Raw genomic sequence first — 14,123 nt, 5'->3', positions numbered from 1 at the left:
GCCGTCCACTGCAGAGATGTGGTTTTCCTCACTGCCCTATACTGCAGAGATGTTGTTTTCCTCATTGCCCAGCACTGCAGAGATGTGGTTTTCCTCACTGCCCAGCACTGCAGAGATGTTGTTTTCCTCACTGCGCAGCACTGCAGTGATGTTGTTTTCCTCACTGCCCAGCACTGCAGAGATGTTGTTTTCCTCACTGCCCAGCACTGCCGAGATGTTGTTTTCCTCACTGCCCAGCACTGCAGAGATGTTGTTTTCCTCACGGCCCAATACTGCAGAGATGTTGTTTTCCTCACGGCCCAAAACTGCAGAGATGTTGTTTTCCTCACTGCCCAGCACTGCAGAGATGTTGTTTTCTTCACTGCCCAGCACTGCAGAGATGTGGTTTTTCTCACTGCCCAGCACTGCAGAGATGTGGTTTTCCTCACTGCCCAGCACTGCAGGGATGTTGTTTTCCTCACTGCCCAGCACTGCAGAGATGTTGTTTTCCTCACTGCCCAGCACTGCAGAGATGATGTATTCCTCATTGACGTGCACTGCAGAGGTGTGGTTTTCCTCACTGCCCAATACTGCAGAGATGTTGTTTTCCTCACTGCCCAGCACTGCAGAGATGTTGTTTTCCTCATTGGCCAGCACTGCAGAGATGTTGATTTCCTCACTGCCCAGTACTGCAGAGATGTGGTTTTCCTCACTGCCCAGCACTGCAGAGATGTGGTTTTCCTCACTGCGCAGCACTGCAGAGATGTTGTTTTCCTCACTGCGCAGCACTGCAGAGATGTTGTTTTCCTCACTGCCCAGAACTGCAGAGATGTTGTTTTCCTCACTGCCCAGCACTGCAGAGATGTTGTTTTCCTCACGGCCCAATACTGCAGAGATGTTGTTTTCCTCACGGCCCAAAACTGCAGAGATGTTGTTTTCCTCACTGCCCAGCACTGCAGAGATGTTGTTTTCTTCACTGCCCAGCACTGCAGAGATGTGGTTTTTCTCACTGCCCAGCACTGCAGAGATGTGGTTTTCCTCACTGCCCAGCACTGCAGGGATGTTGTTTTCCTCACTGCCCAGCACTGCAGAGATGTTGTTTTCCTCACTGCCCAGCACTGCAGAGATGTTGTTTTTCTCACTGCCCAGCACTGCAGAGATGTGGTATTCCTCACTGACGTGCACTGCAGAGATGTGGTTTTCCTCACTGCCCAATACTGCAGAGATGTTGTTTTCCTCACTGCCCAATAGTGCAGATATGTTGTTTTCCTCACTGCCAAATACTGCAGAGATGTTGTTTTCCTTACTGCCCAGCACTGCAGAGATGTGGTTTTCCTCACTGCCCAGCACTGCAGAGATGTGGTTTTCCTCACTGCCCAGCACTGCAGAGATGTTGTTTTCCTCACTGCACAGCACTGCAGAGATGTTGTTTTCCTCACTGCCCAGCACTGCAGGCATGTTGTTTTCCTCACTGCCCAGCACTGCAGAGATGTTGTTTTCCTCACTGCCCAGCACTGCAGAGATCTTGTTTTCCTCACCGCCCAGCACTGCAGAGATGTGGTTTTCCTCACTGCCGTCCACTGCAGAGATGTGGTTTTCCTCACTGCCCAATACTGCAGAGATGTTGTTTCCTCACTGCCCAGCACTGCAGAGATGTTGTTTTCCTCATTGCCCAGCACTGCAGAGATGTTGATTTCCTCACTGCCCAGCACTGCAGAGATGTGGTTTTCCTCACTGCCCAGCACTGCAGAGATGTGGTTTTCCTCACTGCGCAGCACTGCAGAGATGTTGTTTTACTCACTGCGCAGCACTGCAGAGATGTTGTTTTCCTCACTGCCCAGCACTGCAGAGATGTTGTTTTCCTCACTGCCCAGCACTGCAGAGATGTTGTTTTCCTCACGGCCGAACACTGCAGAGATGTTGTTTTCCTCATGGCCCAAAACTGCAGAGATGTTGTTTTCCTCACTGCCCAGCACTGCAGAGATGTTGTTTTCTTCACTGCCCAGCACTGCAGAGATGTGGTTTTTCTCACTGCCCAGCACTGCAGAGATGTGGTTTTCCTCACTGCCCAGCATTGCAGGGATGTTGTTTTCCTCACTGCCCAGCACTGCAGAGATGTTGTTTTCCTCACTGCCCAGCACTGCAGAGATGTTGTTTTCCTCACTGCCCAGCACTGCAGAGATGTGGTATTACTCACTGACGTGCACTGTAGAGATGTGGTTTTCCTCACTGCCCAATACTGCAGAGATGTTGTTTTCCTCACTGCCCAATACTGCAGATATGTTGTTTTCCTCACTGCCAAATACTGCAGAGATGTTGTTTTCCTCACTGCCCAGTACTGCAGAGATGTGGTTTTCCTCACTGCCCAGCACTGCAGATATGTGGTTTTCCTCACTGCCCAGCACTGCAGAGATGTTGTTTTCCTCACTGCCCAGCACTGCAGAGATGTTGTTTTCCTCACTGCCCAGCACTGCAGAGATGTTGTTTTCCTCACTGCCCACTTCTGCAGAGATGTTGTATTCCTCACTGCCCAATACTGCAGAGATGTTGTTTTCCTCACTGCCCAGCACTGCAGAGATGTTGTTTTCCTCAATGCACAGCACTGCAGGCATGTTGTTTTGCTCACTGCCCAGCACTGCAGAGATGTTGTTTTCCTCACTGCCCAGCACTGCAGAGATCTTGTTTTCCTCACCGCCCAGCACTGCAGAGATGTGGTTTTCCTCACTGCCGTCCACTGCAGAGATGTTGTTTTCCTCACTGCCCTATACTGCAGAGATGTTGTTTTCCTCATTGCCCAGCACTGCAGAGATGTTGATTTCCTCACTGCCCAGCACTGCAGAGATGTGGTTTTCCTCACTGCCCAGCACTGCAGAGATGTGGTTTTCCTCACTGCCCAGCACTGCAGAGATGTTGTTTTCCTCACTGCGCAGCACTGCAGAGATGTTGTTTTCCTCACTGCCCAGCACTGCCGAGATGTTGTTTTCCTCACTGCCCAGCACTGCAGAGATGTTGTTTTCCTCACGGCCCAATACTGCAGAGATGTTGTTTTCCTCACGGCCCAAAACTGCAGAGATGTTGTTTTCCTCACTGCCCAGCACTGCAGAGATGTGGTTTTCTTCACTGCCCAGCACTGCAGAGATGTGGTTTTTCTCACTGCCCAGCACTGCAGAGATGTGGTTTTCCTCACTGCCCAGCACTGCAGGGATGTTGTTTTCCTCACTGCCCAGCGCTGCAGAGATGTTGTTTTCCTCACTGCCCAGCACTGCAGAGATGATGTATTCCTCATTGACGTGCACTGCAGAGGTGTGGTTTTCCTCACTGCCCAATACTGCAGAGATGTTGTTTTCCTCACTGCCCAGCACTGCAGAGATGTTGTTTTCCTCATTGGCCAGCACTGCAGAGATGTTGATTTCCTCACTGCCCAGCACTGCAGAGATGTGGTTTTCCTCACTGCCCAGCACTGCAGAGATGTGGTTTTCCTCACTGCCCAGCACTGCAGAGATGTTGTTTTCCTCACTGCCCAATACTGCAGAGATGTTGTTTTCCTCACTGCCCAGCACTGCAGAAATGTTGTTTTCTTCACTGCCCAGCACTGCAGAGATGTGGTTTTTCTCACTGCCCAGCACTGCAGAGATGTGGTTTTCCTCACTGCCCAGCACTGCAGGGATGTTGTTTTCCTCACTGCCCAGCACTGCAGAGATGTTGTTTTCCTCACTGCCCAGCACTGCAGAGATGTTGTTTTCCTCACTGCCAGCACTGCAGAGATGTGGTATTCCTCACTGACGTGCACTGCAGAGATGTGGTTTTCCTCACTGCCCAATACTGCAGAGATGTTGTTTTCCTCACTGCCCAATACTGCAGATATGTTGTTTTCCTCACTGCCAAATACTGCAGAGATGTTGTTTTCCTTACTGCCCAGCACTGCAGAGATGTGGTTTTCCTCACTGCCCAGCACTGCAGAGATGTGGTTTTCCTCACTGCCCAGCACTGCAGGCATGTTGTTTTCCTCACTGCCCAGCACTGCAGAGATGTTGTTTTCCTCACTGCCCAGCACTGCAGAGATCTTGTTTTCCTCACCGCCCAGCACTGCAGAGATGTGGTTTTCCTCACTGCCGTCCACTGCAGAGATGTTGTTTTCCTCACTGCCCAATACTGCAGAGATGTTGTTTTCCTCACTGCCCAGCACTGCAGAGATGTTGTTTTCCTCATTGCCCAGCACTGCAGAGATGTTGTTTTCCTCACTGCCCAGCACTGCAGAGATGTGGTTTTCCTCACTGCCCAGCACTGCAGAGATGTGGTTTTCCTCACTGCGCAGCACTGCAGAGATGTTGTTTTCCTCACTGCGCAGCACTGCAGAGATGTTGTTTTCCTCACTGCCCAGCACTGCAGAGATGTTGTTTTCCTCACTGCCCAGCACTGCAGAGATGTTGTTTTCCTCACGGCCCAACACTGCAGAGATGTTGTTTTCCTCATGGCCCAAAACTGCAGAGATGTTGTTTTCCTCACTGCCCAGCACTGCAGAGATGTTGTTTTCTTCACTGCCCAGCACTGCAGAGATGTGGTTTTTCTCACTGCCCAGCACTGCAGAGATGTGGTTTTCCTCACTGCCCAGCATTGCAGGGATGTTGTTTTCCTCACTGCCCAGCACTGCAGAGATGTTATTTTCCTCACTGCCCAGCACTGCAGAGATGTTGTTTTCCTCACTGCCCAGCACTGCAGAGATGTGGTATTCCTCACTGACGTGCACTGTAGAGATGTGGTTTTCCTCACTGCCCAATACTGCAGAGATGTTGTTTTCCTCACTGCCCAATACTGCAGATATGTTGTTTTCCTCACTGCCAAATACTGCAGAGATGTTGTTTTCCTCACTGCCCAGTACTGCAGAGATGTGGTTTTCCTCACTGCCCAGCACTGCAGATATGTGGTTTTCCTCACTGCCCAGCACTGCAGAGATGTTGTTTTCCTCACTGCCCAGCACTGCAGAGATGTGGTTTTCCTCACTGCCCAGCACTGCAGAGATGTTGTTTTCCTCACTGCCCACTTCTGCAGAGATGTTGTATTCCTCACTGCCCAATACTGCAGAGATGTGGTTTTCTCACTGCCCAGCACTGCAGAGATGTTGTTTTCCTCGCTGCCCAGCACTGCAGAGATGTTGTTTTCCTCAATGCCCAATACTGCAGAGATGTTGTTTTCCTCACTGCCCAATACTGCAGAGATGTTGTTTTCCTCACTGCCCAGCACTGCAGAGATGTGGTTTTCCTCACTGCCCAGCACTGCAGGGATGTTGTTTTCCTCACTGCCCAGCACTGCAGAGATGTTGTTTTCCTCACTGCCCAGCACTGCAGAGATGTGGTTTTCCTCACTGCCCAGCACTGCAGAGATGTGGTTTTCCTCACTGCCCAGCACTGCAGAGATGTTGTTTTCCTCAATGCACAGCACTGCAGAGATGTTGTTTTCCTCACTGCCCAGCACTGCAGGCATGTTGTTTTGCTCACTGCCCAGCACTGCAGAGATGTTGTTTTCCTCACCGCCCAGCACTGCAGAGATCTTGTTTTCCTCACCGCCCAGCACTGCAGAGATGTGGTTTTCCTCACTGCCGTCCACTGCAGAGATGTTGTTTTCCTCACTGCCCAATACTGCAGAGATGTTGTATTCCTCACTGCCCAGCACTGCAGAGATGTTGTTTTCCTCATTGCCCAGCACTGCAGAGATGTTGATTTCCTCACTGCCCAGCACTGCAGAGATGTGGTTTTCCTCACTGCCCAGCACTGCAGAGATGTGGTTTTCCTCACTGCCCAGCACTGCAGAGATGTTGTTTTCCTCACTGCCCAGCACTGCAGAGATGTTGTTTTCCTCACGGCCCAATACTGCAGAGATGTTGTTTTCCTCACGGCCCAAAACTGCAGAGATGTTGTTTTCCTCACTGCCGTCCACTGCAGAGATGTTGTTTTCCTCACTGCCCTATACTGCAGAGATGTTGTTTTCCTCATTGCCCAGCACTGCAGAGATGTTGATTTCCTCACTGCCCAGCACTGCAGAGACGTGGTTTTCCTCACTGCCCAGCACTGCAGAGATGTGGTTTTCCTCACTGCCCAGCACTGCAGAGATGTGGTTTTCCTCACTGCGCAGCACTGCAGAGATGTTGTTTTCCTCACTGCCCAGCACTGCAGAGATGTTGTTTTCCTCACTGCCCAATACTGCAGAGATGTTGTTTTCCTCACTGCCCAATACTGCAGATATGTTGTTTTCCTCACTGCCCAATACTGCAGAGATGTTGTTTTCCTCACTGCCCAGTACTGCAGAGATGTGGTTTTCCTCACTGCCCAGCACTGCAGATATGTGGTTTTCCTCACTGCCCAGCACTGCAGAGATGTTGTTTTCCTCACTGCCCAGCACTGCAGAGATGTGGTTTTCCTCACTGCCCAGCACTGCAGAGATGTTGTTTTCCTCACTGCCCACTTCTGCAGAGATGTTGTATTCCTCACTGCCCAATACTGCAGAGATGTGGTTTTCTCACTGCCCAGCACTGCAGAGATGTTGTTTTCCTCACTGCCCAGCACTGCAGAGATGTTGTTTTCCTCAATGCCCAATACTGCAGAGATGTTGTTTTCCTCACTGCCCAATACTGCAGAGATGTTGTTTTCCTCACTGCCCAGCACTGCAGAGATGTGGTTTTCCTCACTGCCCAGCACTGCAGGGATGTTGTTTTCCTCACTGCCCAGCACTGCAGAGATGTTGTTTTCCTCACTGCCCAGCACTGCAGAGATGTGGTTTTCCTCACTGCCCAGCACTGCAGAGATGTGGTTTTCCTCACTGCCCAGCACTGCAGAGATGTTGTTTTCCTCAATGCACAGCACTGCAGAGATGTTGTTTTCCTCACTGCCCAGCACTGCAGGCATGTTGTTTTGCTCACTGCCCAGCACTGCAGAGATGTTGTTTTCCTCACCGCCCAGCACTGCAGAGATCTTGTTTTCCTCACCGCCCAGCACTGCAGAGATGTGGTTTTCCTCACTGCCGTCCACTGCAGAGATGTTGTTTTCCTCACTGCCCAATACTGCAGAGATGTTGTATTCCTCACTGCCCAGCACTGCAGAGATGTTGTTTTCCTCATTGCCCAGCACTGCAGAGATGTTGATTTCCTCACTGCCCAGCACTGCAGAGATGTGGTTTTCCTCACTGCCCAGCACTGCAGAGATGTGGTTTTCCTCACTGCCCAGCACTGCAGAGATGTTGTTTTCCTCACTGCCCAGCACTGCAGAGATGTTGTTTTCCTCACGGCCCAATACTGCAGAGATGTTGTTTTCCTCACGGCCCAAAACTGCAGAGATGTTGTTTTCCTCACTGCCGTCCACTGCAGAGATGTTGTTTTCCTCACTGCCCTATACTGCAGAGATGTTGTTTTCCTCATTGCCCAGCACTGCAGAGATGTTGATTTCCTCACTGCCCAGCACTGCAGAGACGTGGTTTTCCTCACTGCCCAGCACTGCAGAGATGTGGTTTTCCTCACTGCCCAGCACTGCAGAGATGTGGTTTTCCTCACTGCGCAGCACTGCAGAGATGTTGTTTTCCTCACTGCCCAGCACTGCAGAGATGTTGTTTTCCTCACTGCCCAGCACTGCAGAGATGTTGTTTTCATCACTGCCCAGCACTGCAGAGATGTTGTTTTCCTCACGGCCCAATACTGCAGAGATGTTGTATTCCTCACGGCCCAAAACTGCAGAGATGTTGTTTTCCTCACTGCCCAGCACTGCAGAGACGTTGTTTTCTTCACTGCCCAGCACTGCAGAGATGTGGTTTTTCTCACTGCCCAGCACTGCAGAGATGTGGTTTTCCTCACTGCCCAGCACTGCAGGGATGTTGTTTTCCTCACTGCCCAGCACTGCAGAGATGTTGTTTTCCTCACTGCCCAGCACTGCAGAGATGTGGTATTCCTCATTGACGTGCACTGCAGAGGTGTGGTTTTCCTCACTGCCCAATACTGCAGAGATGTTGTTTTCCTCACTGCCCAGCACTGCAGAGATGTTGTTTTCCTCATTGGCCAGCACTGCAGAGATGTTGATTTCCTCACTGCCCAGCACTGCAGAGATGTGGTTTTCCTCACTGCCCAGCACTGCAGAGATGTGGTTTTCCTCACTGCGCAGCACTGCAGAGATGTTGTTTTCCTCACTGCGCAGCACTGCAGAGATGTTGTTTTCCTCACTGCCCAGCACTGCAGAGATGTTGTTTTCCTCACTGCCCAGCACTGCAGAGATGTTGTTTTCCTCACTGCCCAGCACTGCAGAGATGTTGTTTTCCTCACTGCCCAGCACTGCAGAGATGTTGTTTTCCTCACGGCCCAATACTGCAGAGATGTTGTTTTCCTCACGGCCCAAAACTGCAGAGATGTTGTTTTCCTCACTGCCGTCCACTGCAGAGATGTTGTTTTCCTCACTGCCCTATACTGCAGAGATGTTGTTTTCCTCATTGCCCAGCACTGCAGAGATGTTGATTTCCTCACTGCCCAGCACTGCAGAGATGTGGTTTTCCTCACTGCCCAGCACTGCAGAGATGTGGTTTTCCTCACTGCCCAGCACTGCAGAGATGTGGTTTTCCTCACTGCGCAGCACTGCAGAGATGTTGTTTTCCTCACTGCCCAGCACTGCAGAGATGTTGTTTTCCTCACTGCCCAGCACTGCAGAGATGTTGTTTTCATCACTGCCCAGCACTGCAGAGATGTTGTTTTCCTCACGGCCCAATACTGCAGAGATGTTGTATTCCTCATGGCCCAAAACTGCAGAGATGTTGTTTTCCTCACTGCCCAGCACTGCAGAGACGTTGTTTTCTTCACTGCCCAGCACTGCAGAGATGTGGTTTTTCTCACTGCCCAGCACTGCAGAGATGTGGTTTTCCTCACTGCCCAGCACTGCAGGGATGTTGTTTTCCTCACTGCCCAGCACTGCAGAGATGTTGTTTTCCTCACTGCCCAGCACTGCAGAGATGTGGTATTCCTCATTGACGTGCACTGCAGAGGTGTGGTTTTCCTCACTGCCCAATACTGCAGAGATGTTGTTTTCCTCACTGCCCAGCACTGCAGAGATGTTGTTTTCCTCATTGGCCAGCACTGCAGAGATGTTGATTTCCTCACTGCCCAGCACTGCAGAGATGTGGTTTTCCTCACTGCCCAGCACTGCAGAGATGTGGTTTTCCTCACTGCGCAGCACTGCAGAGATGTTGTTTTCCTCACTGCGCAGCACTGCAGAGATGTTGTTTTCCTCACTGCCCAGCACTGCAGAGATGTTGTTTTCCTCACTGCCCAGCACTGCAGAGATGTTGTTTTCCTCACGGCCCAATACTGCAGAGATGTTGTTTTCCTCACGGCCCAAAACTGCAGAGATGTTGTTTTCCTCACTGCCCAGCACTGCAGAGATGTTGTTTTCTTCACTGCCCAGCACTGCAGAGATGTGGTTTTTCTCACTGCCCAGCACTGCAGAGATGTGGTTTTCCTCACTGCCCAGCACTGCAGAGATGTGGTTTTCCTCACTGCCCAGCACTGCAGAGATGTTGTTTTCCTCACTGCCCAGCACTGCAGAGATGTTGTTTTCTTCACTGCCCAGCACTGCAGAGATGTGGTTTTTCTCACTGCCCAGCACTGCAGAGATGTGGTTTTCCTCACTGCCCAGCACTGCAGAGATGTGGTTTTCCTCACTGCCCAGCACTGCAGAGATGTTGTTTTCCTCACTGCCCACTTCTGCAGAGATGTTGTATTCCTCACTGCCCAATACTGCAGAGATGTGGTTTTCTCACTGCCCAGCACTGCAGAGATGTTGTTTTCCTCACTGCCCAGCACTGCAGAGATGTTGTTTTCCTCACTGCCCAATACTGCAGAGATGTTGTTTTCCTCACTGCCCAGCACTGCAGAGATGTGGTTTTCCTCACTGCCCAGCACTGCAGGGATGTTGTTTTCCTCACTGCCCAGCACTGCAGAGATGTTGTTTTCCTCACTGCCCAGCACTGCAGAGATGTGGTTTTCCTCACTGCCCAGCACTGCAGAGATGTGGTTTTCCTCACTGCCCAGCACTGCAGAGATGTTGTTTTCCTCAATGCACAGCACTGCAGAGATGTTGTTTTCCTCACTGCCCAGCACTGCAGGCATGTTGTTTTGCTCACTGCCCAGCACTGCAGAGATGTTGTTTTCCTCACCGCCCAGCACTGCAGAGATCTTGTTTTCCTCACCGCCCAGCACTGCAGAGATGTGGTTTTCCTCACTGCCGTCCACTGCAGAGATGTTGTTTTCCTCACTGCCCAATACTGCAGAGATGTTGTATTCCTCACTGCCCAGCACTGCAGAGATGTTGTTTTCCTCATTGCCCAGCACTGCAGAGATGTTGATTTCCTCACTGCCCAGCACTGCAGAGATGTGGTTTTCCTCACTGCCCAGCACTGCAGAGATGTGGTTTTCCTCACTGCCCAGCACTGCAGAGATGTTGTTTTCCTCACTGCCCAGCACTGCAGAGATGTTGTTTTCCTCACGGCCCAATACTGCAGAGATGTTGTTTTCCTCACGGCCCAAAACTGCAGAGATGTTGTTTTCCTCACTGCCGTCCACTGCAGAGATGTTGTTTTCCTCACTGCCCTATACTGCAGAGATGTTGTTTTCCTCATTGCCCAGCACTGCAGAGATGTTGATTTCCTCACTGCCCAGCACTGCAGAGATGTGGTTTTCCTCACTGCCCAGCACTGCAGAGATGTGGTTTTCCTCACTGCCCAGCACTGCAGAGATGTGGTTTTCCTCACTGCGCAGCACTGCAGAGATGTTGTTTTCCTCACTGCCCAGCACTGCAGAGATGTTGTTTTCCTCACTGCCCAGCACTGCAGAGATGTTGTTTTCATCACTGCCCAGCACTGCAGAGATGTTGTTTTCCTCACGGCCCAATACTGCAGAGATGTTGTATTCCTCACGGCCCAAAACTGCAGAGATGTTGTTTTCCTCACTGCCCAGCACTGCAGAGACGTTGTTTTCTTCACTGCCCAGCACTGCAGAGATGTGGTTTTTCTCACTGCCCAGCACTGCAGAGATGTGGTTTTCCTCACTGCCCAGCACTGCAGGGATGTTGTTTTCCTCACTGCCCAGCACTGCAGAGATGTTGTTTTCCTCACTGCCCAGCACTGCAGAGATGTGGTATTCCTCATTGACGTGCACTGCAGAGGTGTGGTTTTCCTCACTGCCCAATACTGCAGAGATATTGTTTTCCTCACTGCCCAGCACTGCAGAGATGTTGTTTTCCTCATTGGCCAGCACTGCAGAGATGTTGATTTCCTCACTGCCCAGCACTGCAGAGATGTGGTTTTCCTCACTGCCCAGCACTGCAGAGATGTGGTTTTCCTCACTGCGCAGCACTGCAGAGATGTTGTTTTCCTCACTGCGCAGCACTGCAGAGATGTTGTTTTCCTCACTGCCCAGCACTGCAGAGATGTTGTTTTCCTCACTGCCCAGCACTGCAGAGATGTTGTTTTCCTCACGGCCCAATACTGCAGAGATGTTGTTTTCCTCACGGCCCAAAACTGCAGAGATGTTGTTTTCCTCACTGCCCAGCACTGCAGAGATGTTGTTTTCTTCACGGCCCAGCACTGCAGAGATGTGGTTTTTCTCACTGCCCAGCACTGCAGAGATGTGGTTTTCCTCACTGCCCAGCACTGCAGGGATGTTGTTTTCCTCACTGCCCAGCACTGCAGAGATGTTGTTTTCCTCACTGCCCAGCACTGCAGAGATGTTGTTTTCCTCACTGCCCAGCACTGCAGAGATGTGGTATTCCTCACTGACGTGCACTGCAGAGATGTGGTTTTCCTCACTGCCCAATACTGCAGAGATGTTGTTTTCCTCACTGCCCAATACTGCAGATATGTTGTTTACCTCACTGCCAAATACTGCAGAGATGTTGTTTTCCTCACTGCCCAGTACTGCAGAGATGTGGTTTTCCTCACTGCCCAGCGCTGCAGAGATGTGGTTTTCCTCACTGCCCAGCGCTGCAGAGATGTTGTTTTCCTCACTGCCCAGCACTGCAGAGATGTGGTTTTCCTCACTGCCCAGCACTGCAGAGATGTTGTTTTCCTCACTGCCCAGCACTGCAGAGATGTTGTTTTCCTCACTGCCCACTTCTGCAGAGATGTATTCCTCACTGCCCAATACTGCAGAGATGTGGTTTTCTCACTGCCCAGCACTGCAGAGATGTTGTTTTCCTCACTGCCCAGCACTGCAGAGATGTTGTTTTCCTCAATGCCCAATACTGCAGAGATGTTGTTTTCCTCACTGCCCAATACTGCAGAGATGTTGTTTTCCTCACTGCCCAGCACTGCAGAGATGTGGTTTTCCTCACTGCCCAGCACTGCAGAGATGTGGTTTTTCTCACTGCCCAGCACTTCAGAGATGTTGTTTTATTCACTGCCCAGCACTGCAAAGATGTGGTTTTCCTCACTGCTCAACACGGCAGAGATTTGGTTTTCCTCACTGCCCAGCACGGCAGAGATGTTTTCCTCACTGCCGAGTACTGCAGAGATGTTGTTTTCCTCACTGCCCAGCACTGCAGAGATTTTGTTTTCCTCACTGCCCAATACTGCAGAGACGTGGTTTTCCTCACTGCCCAGCACTGCAGAGATGTGGTTTTTCTCACTGCCCAGCACTGCAGAGATGTTGTTTTCCTCACTGCCCAGCACTGAAGAGATGTGGTTTTCCTCACTGCCCAGCACTGCAGAGATGTGGTTTTCCTCACTGCCCAGCACTGCAGAGATGTTGTTTTCCTCACTGCCCAGCACTGTAGAGATGTTGTTTTCCTCACTGCCCAGCACTGCAGAGATGCTGTTTTCCTCAATGCCCAGCACTGCAGAGATGTTGTTTTCCTCCCTGCCCAGCACTGCAGAGATGTGGTTTTCCTCACTGCCGTGCACTGCAGAGATGTTGTTTTCCTCACTGCCCAATACTGCAGAGATGTTGTTTTCCTCACTGCCCAGCACTGCAGAAATGTTGTTTTCCTCACTGCCCACTTCTGCAGAGATGTTGTATTCCTCACTGCCCAATACTGCAGAGATGTGGTTTTCTCACTGCCCAGCACTGCAGAGATGTTGTTTTCCTCACTGCCCAGCACTGCAGAGGTGTTGTTTTCCTCACTGCCCAATACTGCAGAGATGTTGTTTTCCTCACTGCCCAGCACTGCAGAGATGTGGTTTTCCTCACTGCCCAGCTCTGCAGAGATGTGATTTTTCTCACTGCCCAGCACTTCAGAGATGTTGTTTTCCTCACTGCCCAGCACTGCAGAGATGTGGTTTTCCTCACTGCTCAACACGGCAGAGATTTGGTTTTCCTCACTGCCCAGCACGGCAGAGATGTTTTCCTCACTGCCCAATACTGCAGAGATGTTGTTTTCCTCACTGCCCAATACTGCAGAGATGTTGTTTTCCTCACTGCCCAATACTGCAGATATGTTGTTTTCCTCACTGCCAAATACTGCAGAGATGTTGTTTTCCTCACTGCCCAGTACTGCAGAGATGTGGTTTTCCTCACTGCCCAGCACTGCAGAGATGTGGTTTTCCTCACTGCCCAGCACTGCAGAGATGTTGTTTTCCTCACTGCGCAGCACTGCAGAGATGTGGTTTTCCTCACTGCCCAGCACTGCAGAGATGTTGTTTTCCTCAATGCACAGCACTGCAGAGATGTTGTTTTCCTCACTGCCCAGCACTGCAGGCATGTTGTTTTGCTCACTGCCCAGCACTGCAGAGATGTTGTTTTCCTCACTGCCCAGCACTGCAGAGATCTTGTTTTCCTCACCGCCCAGCACTGCAGAGAAGTGGTTTTCCTCACTGCCGTCCACTGCAGAGATGTTGTTTTCCTCACTGCCCTATACTGCAGAGATGTTGTTTTCCTCACTGCCCAGCACTGCAGAGATGTGGTATTCCTCACTGACGTGCACTGCAGAGATGTGGTTTTCCTCACTGCCCAATACTGCAGAGATGATGTTTTCCTCACTGCCCAATACTGCAGATATGTTGTTTACCTCACTGCCCACTTCTGCAGAGATGTTGTATTCCTCACTGCCCAATACTGCAGAGATGTGGTTTTCTCACTGCCCAGCACTGCAGAGATGTTGTTTTCCTCACTGCCCAGCACTGCAGAG

This window comes from Taudactylus pleione, unplaced genomic scaffold (assembly GCF_031769625.1).
Source record: "Taudactylus pleione unplaced genomic scaffold, aTauple2 ptg000659l, whole genome shotgun sequence".
In the NCBI taxonomy this organism is placed as follows: Eukaryota; Metazoa; Chordata; class Amphibia; order Anura; family Myobatrachidae; genus Taudactylus; species Taudactylus pleione.
The sequence above is the reverse complement of the archived record's forward strand: the minus strand, read 5'-3'. Positions refer to the sequence as shown.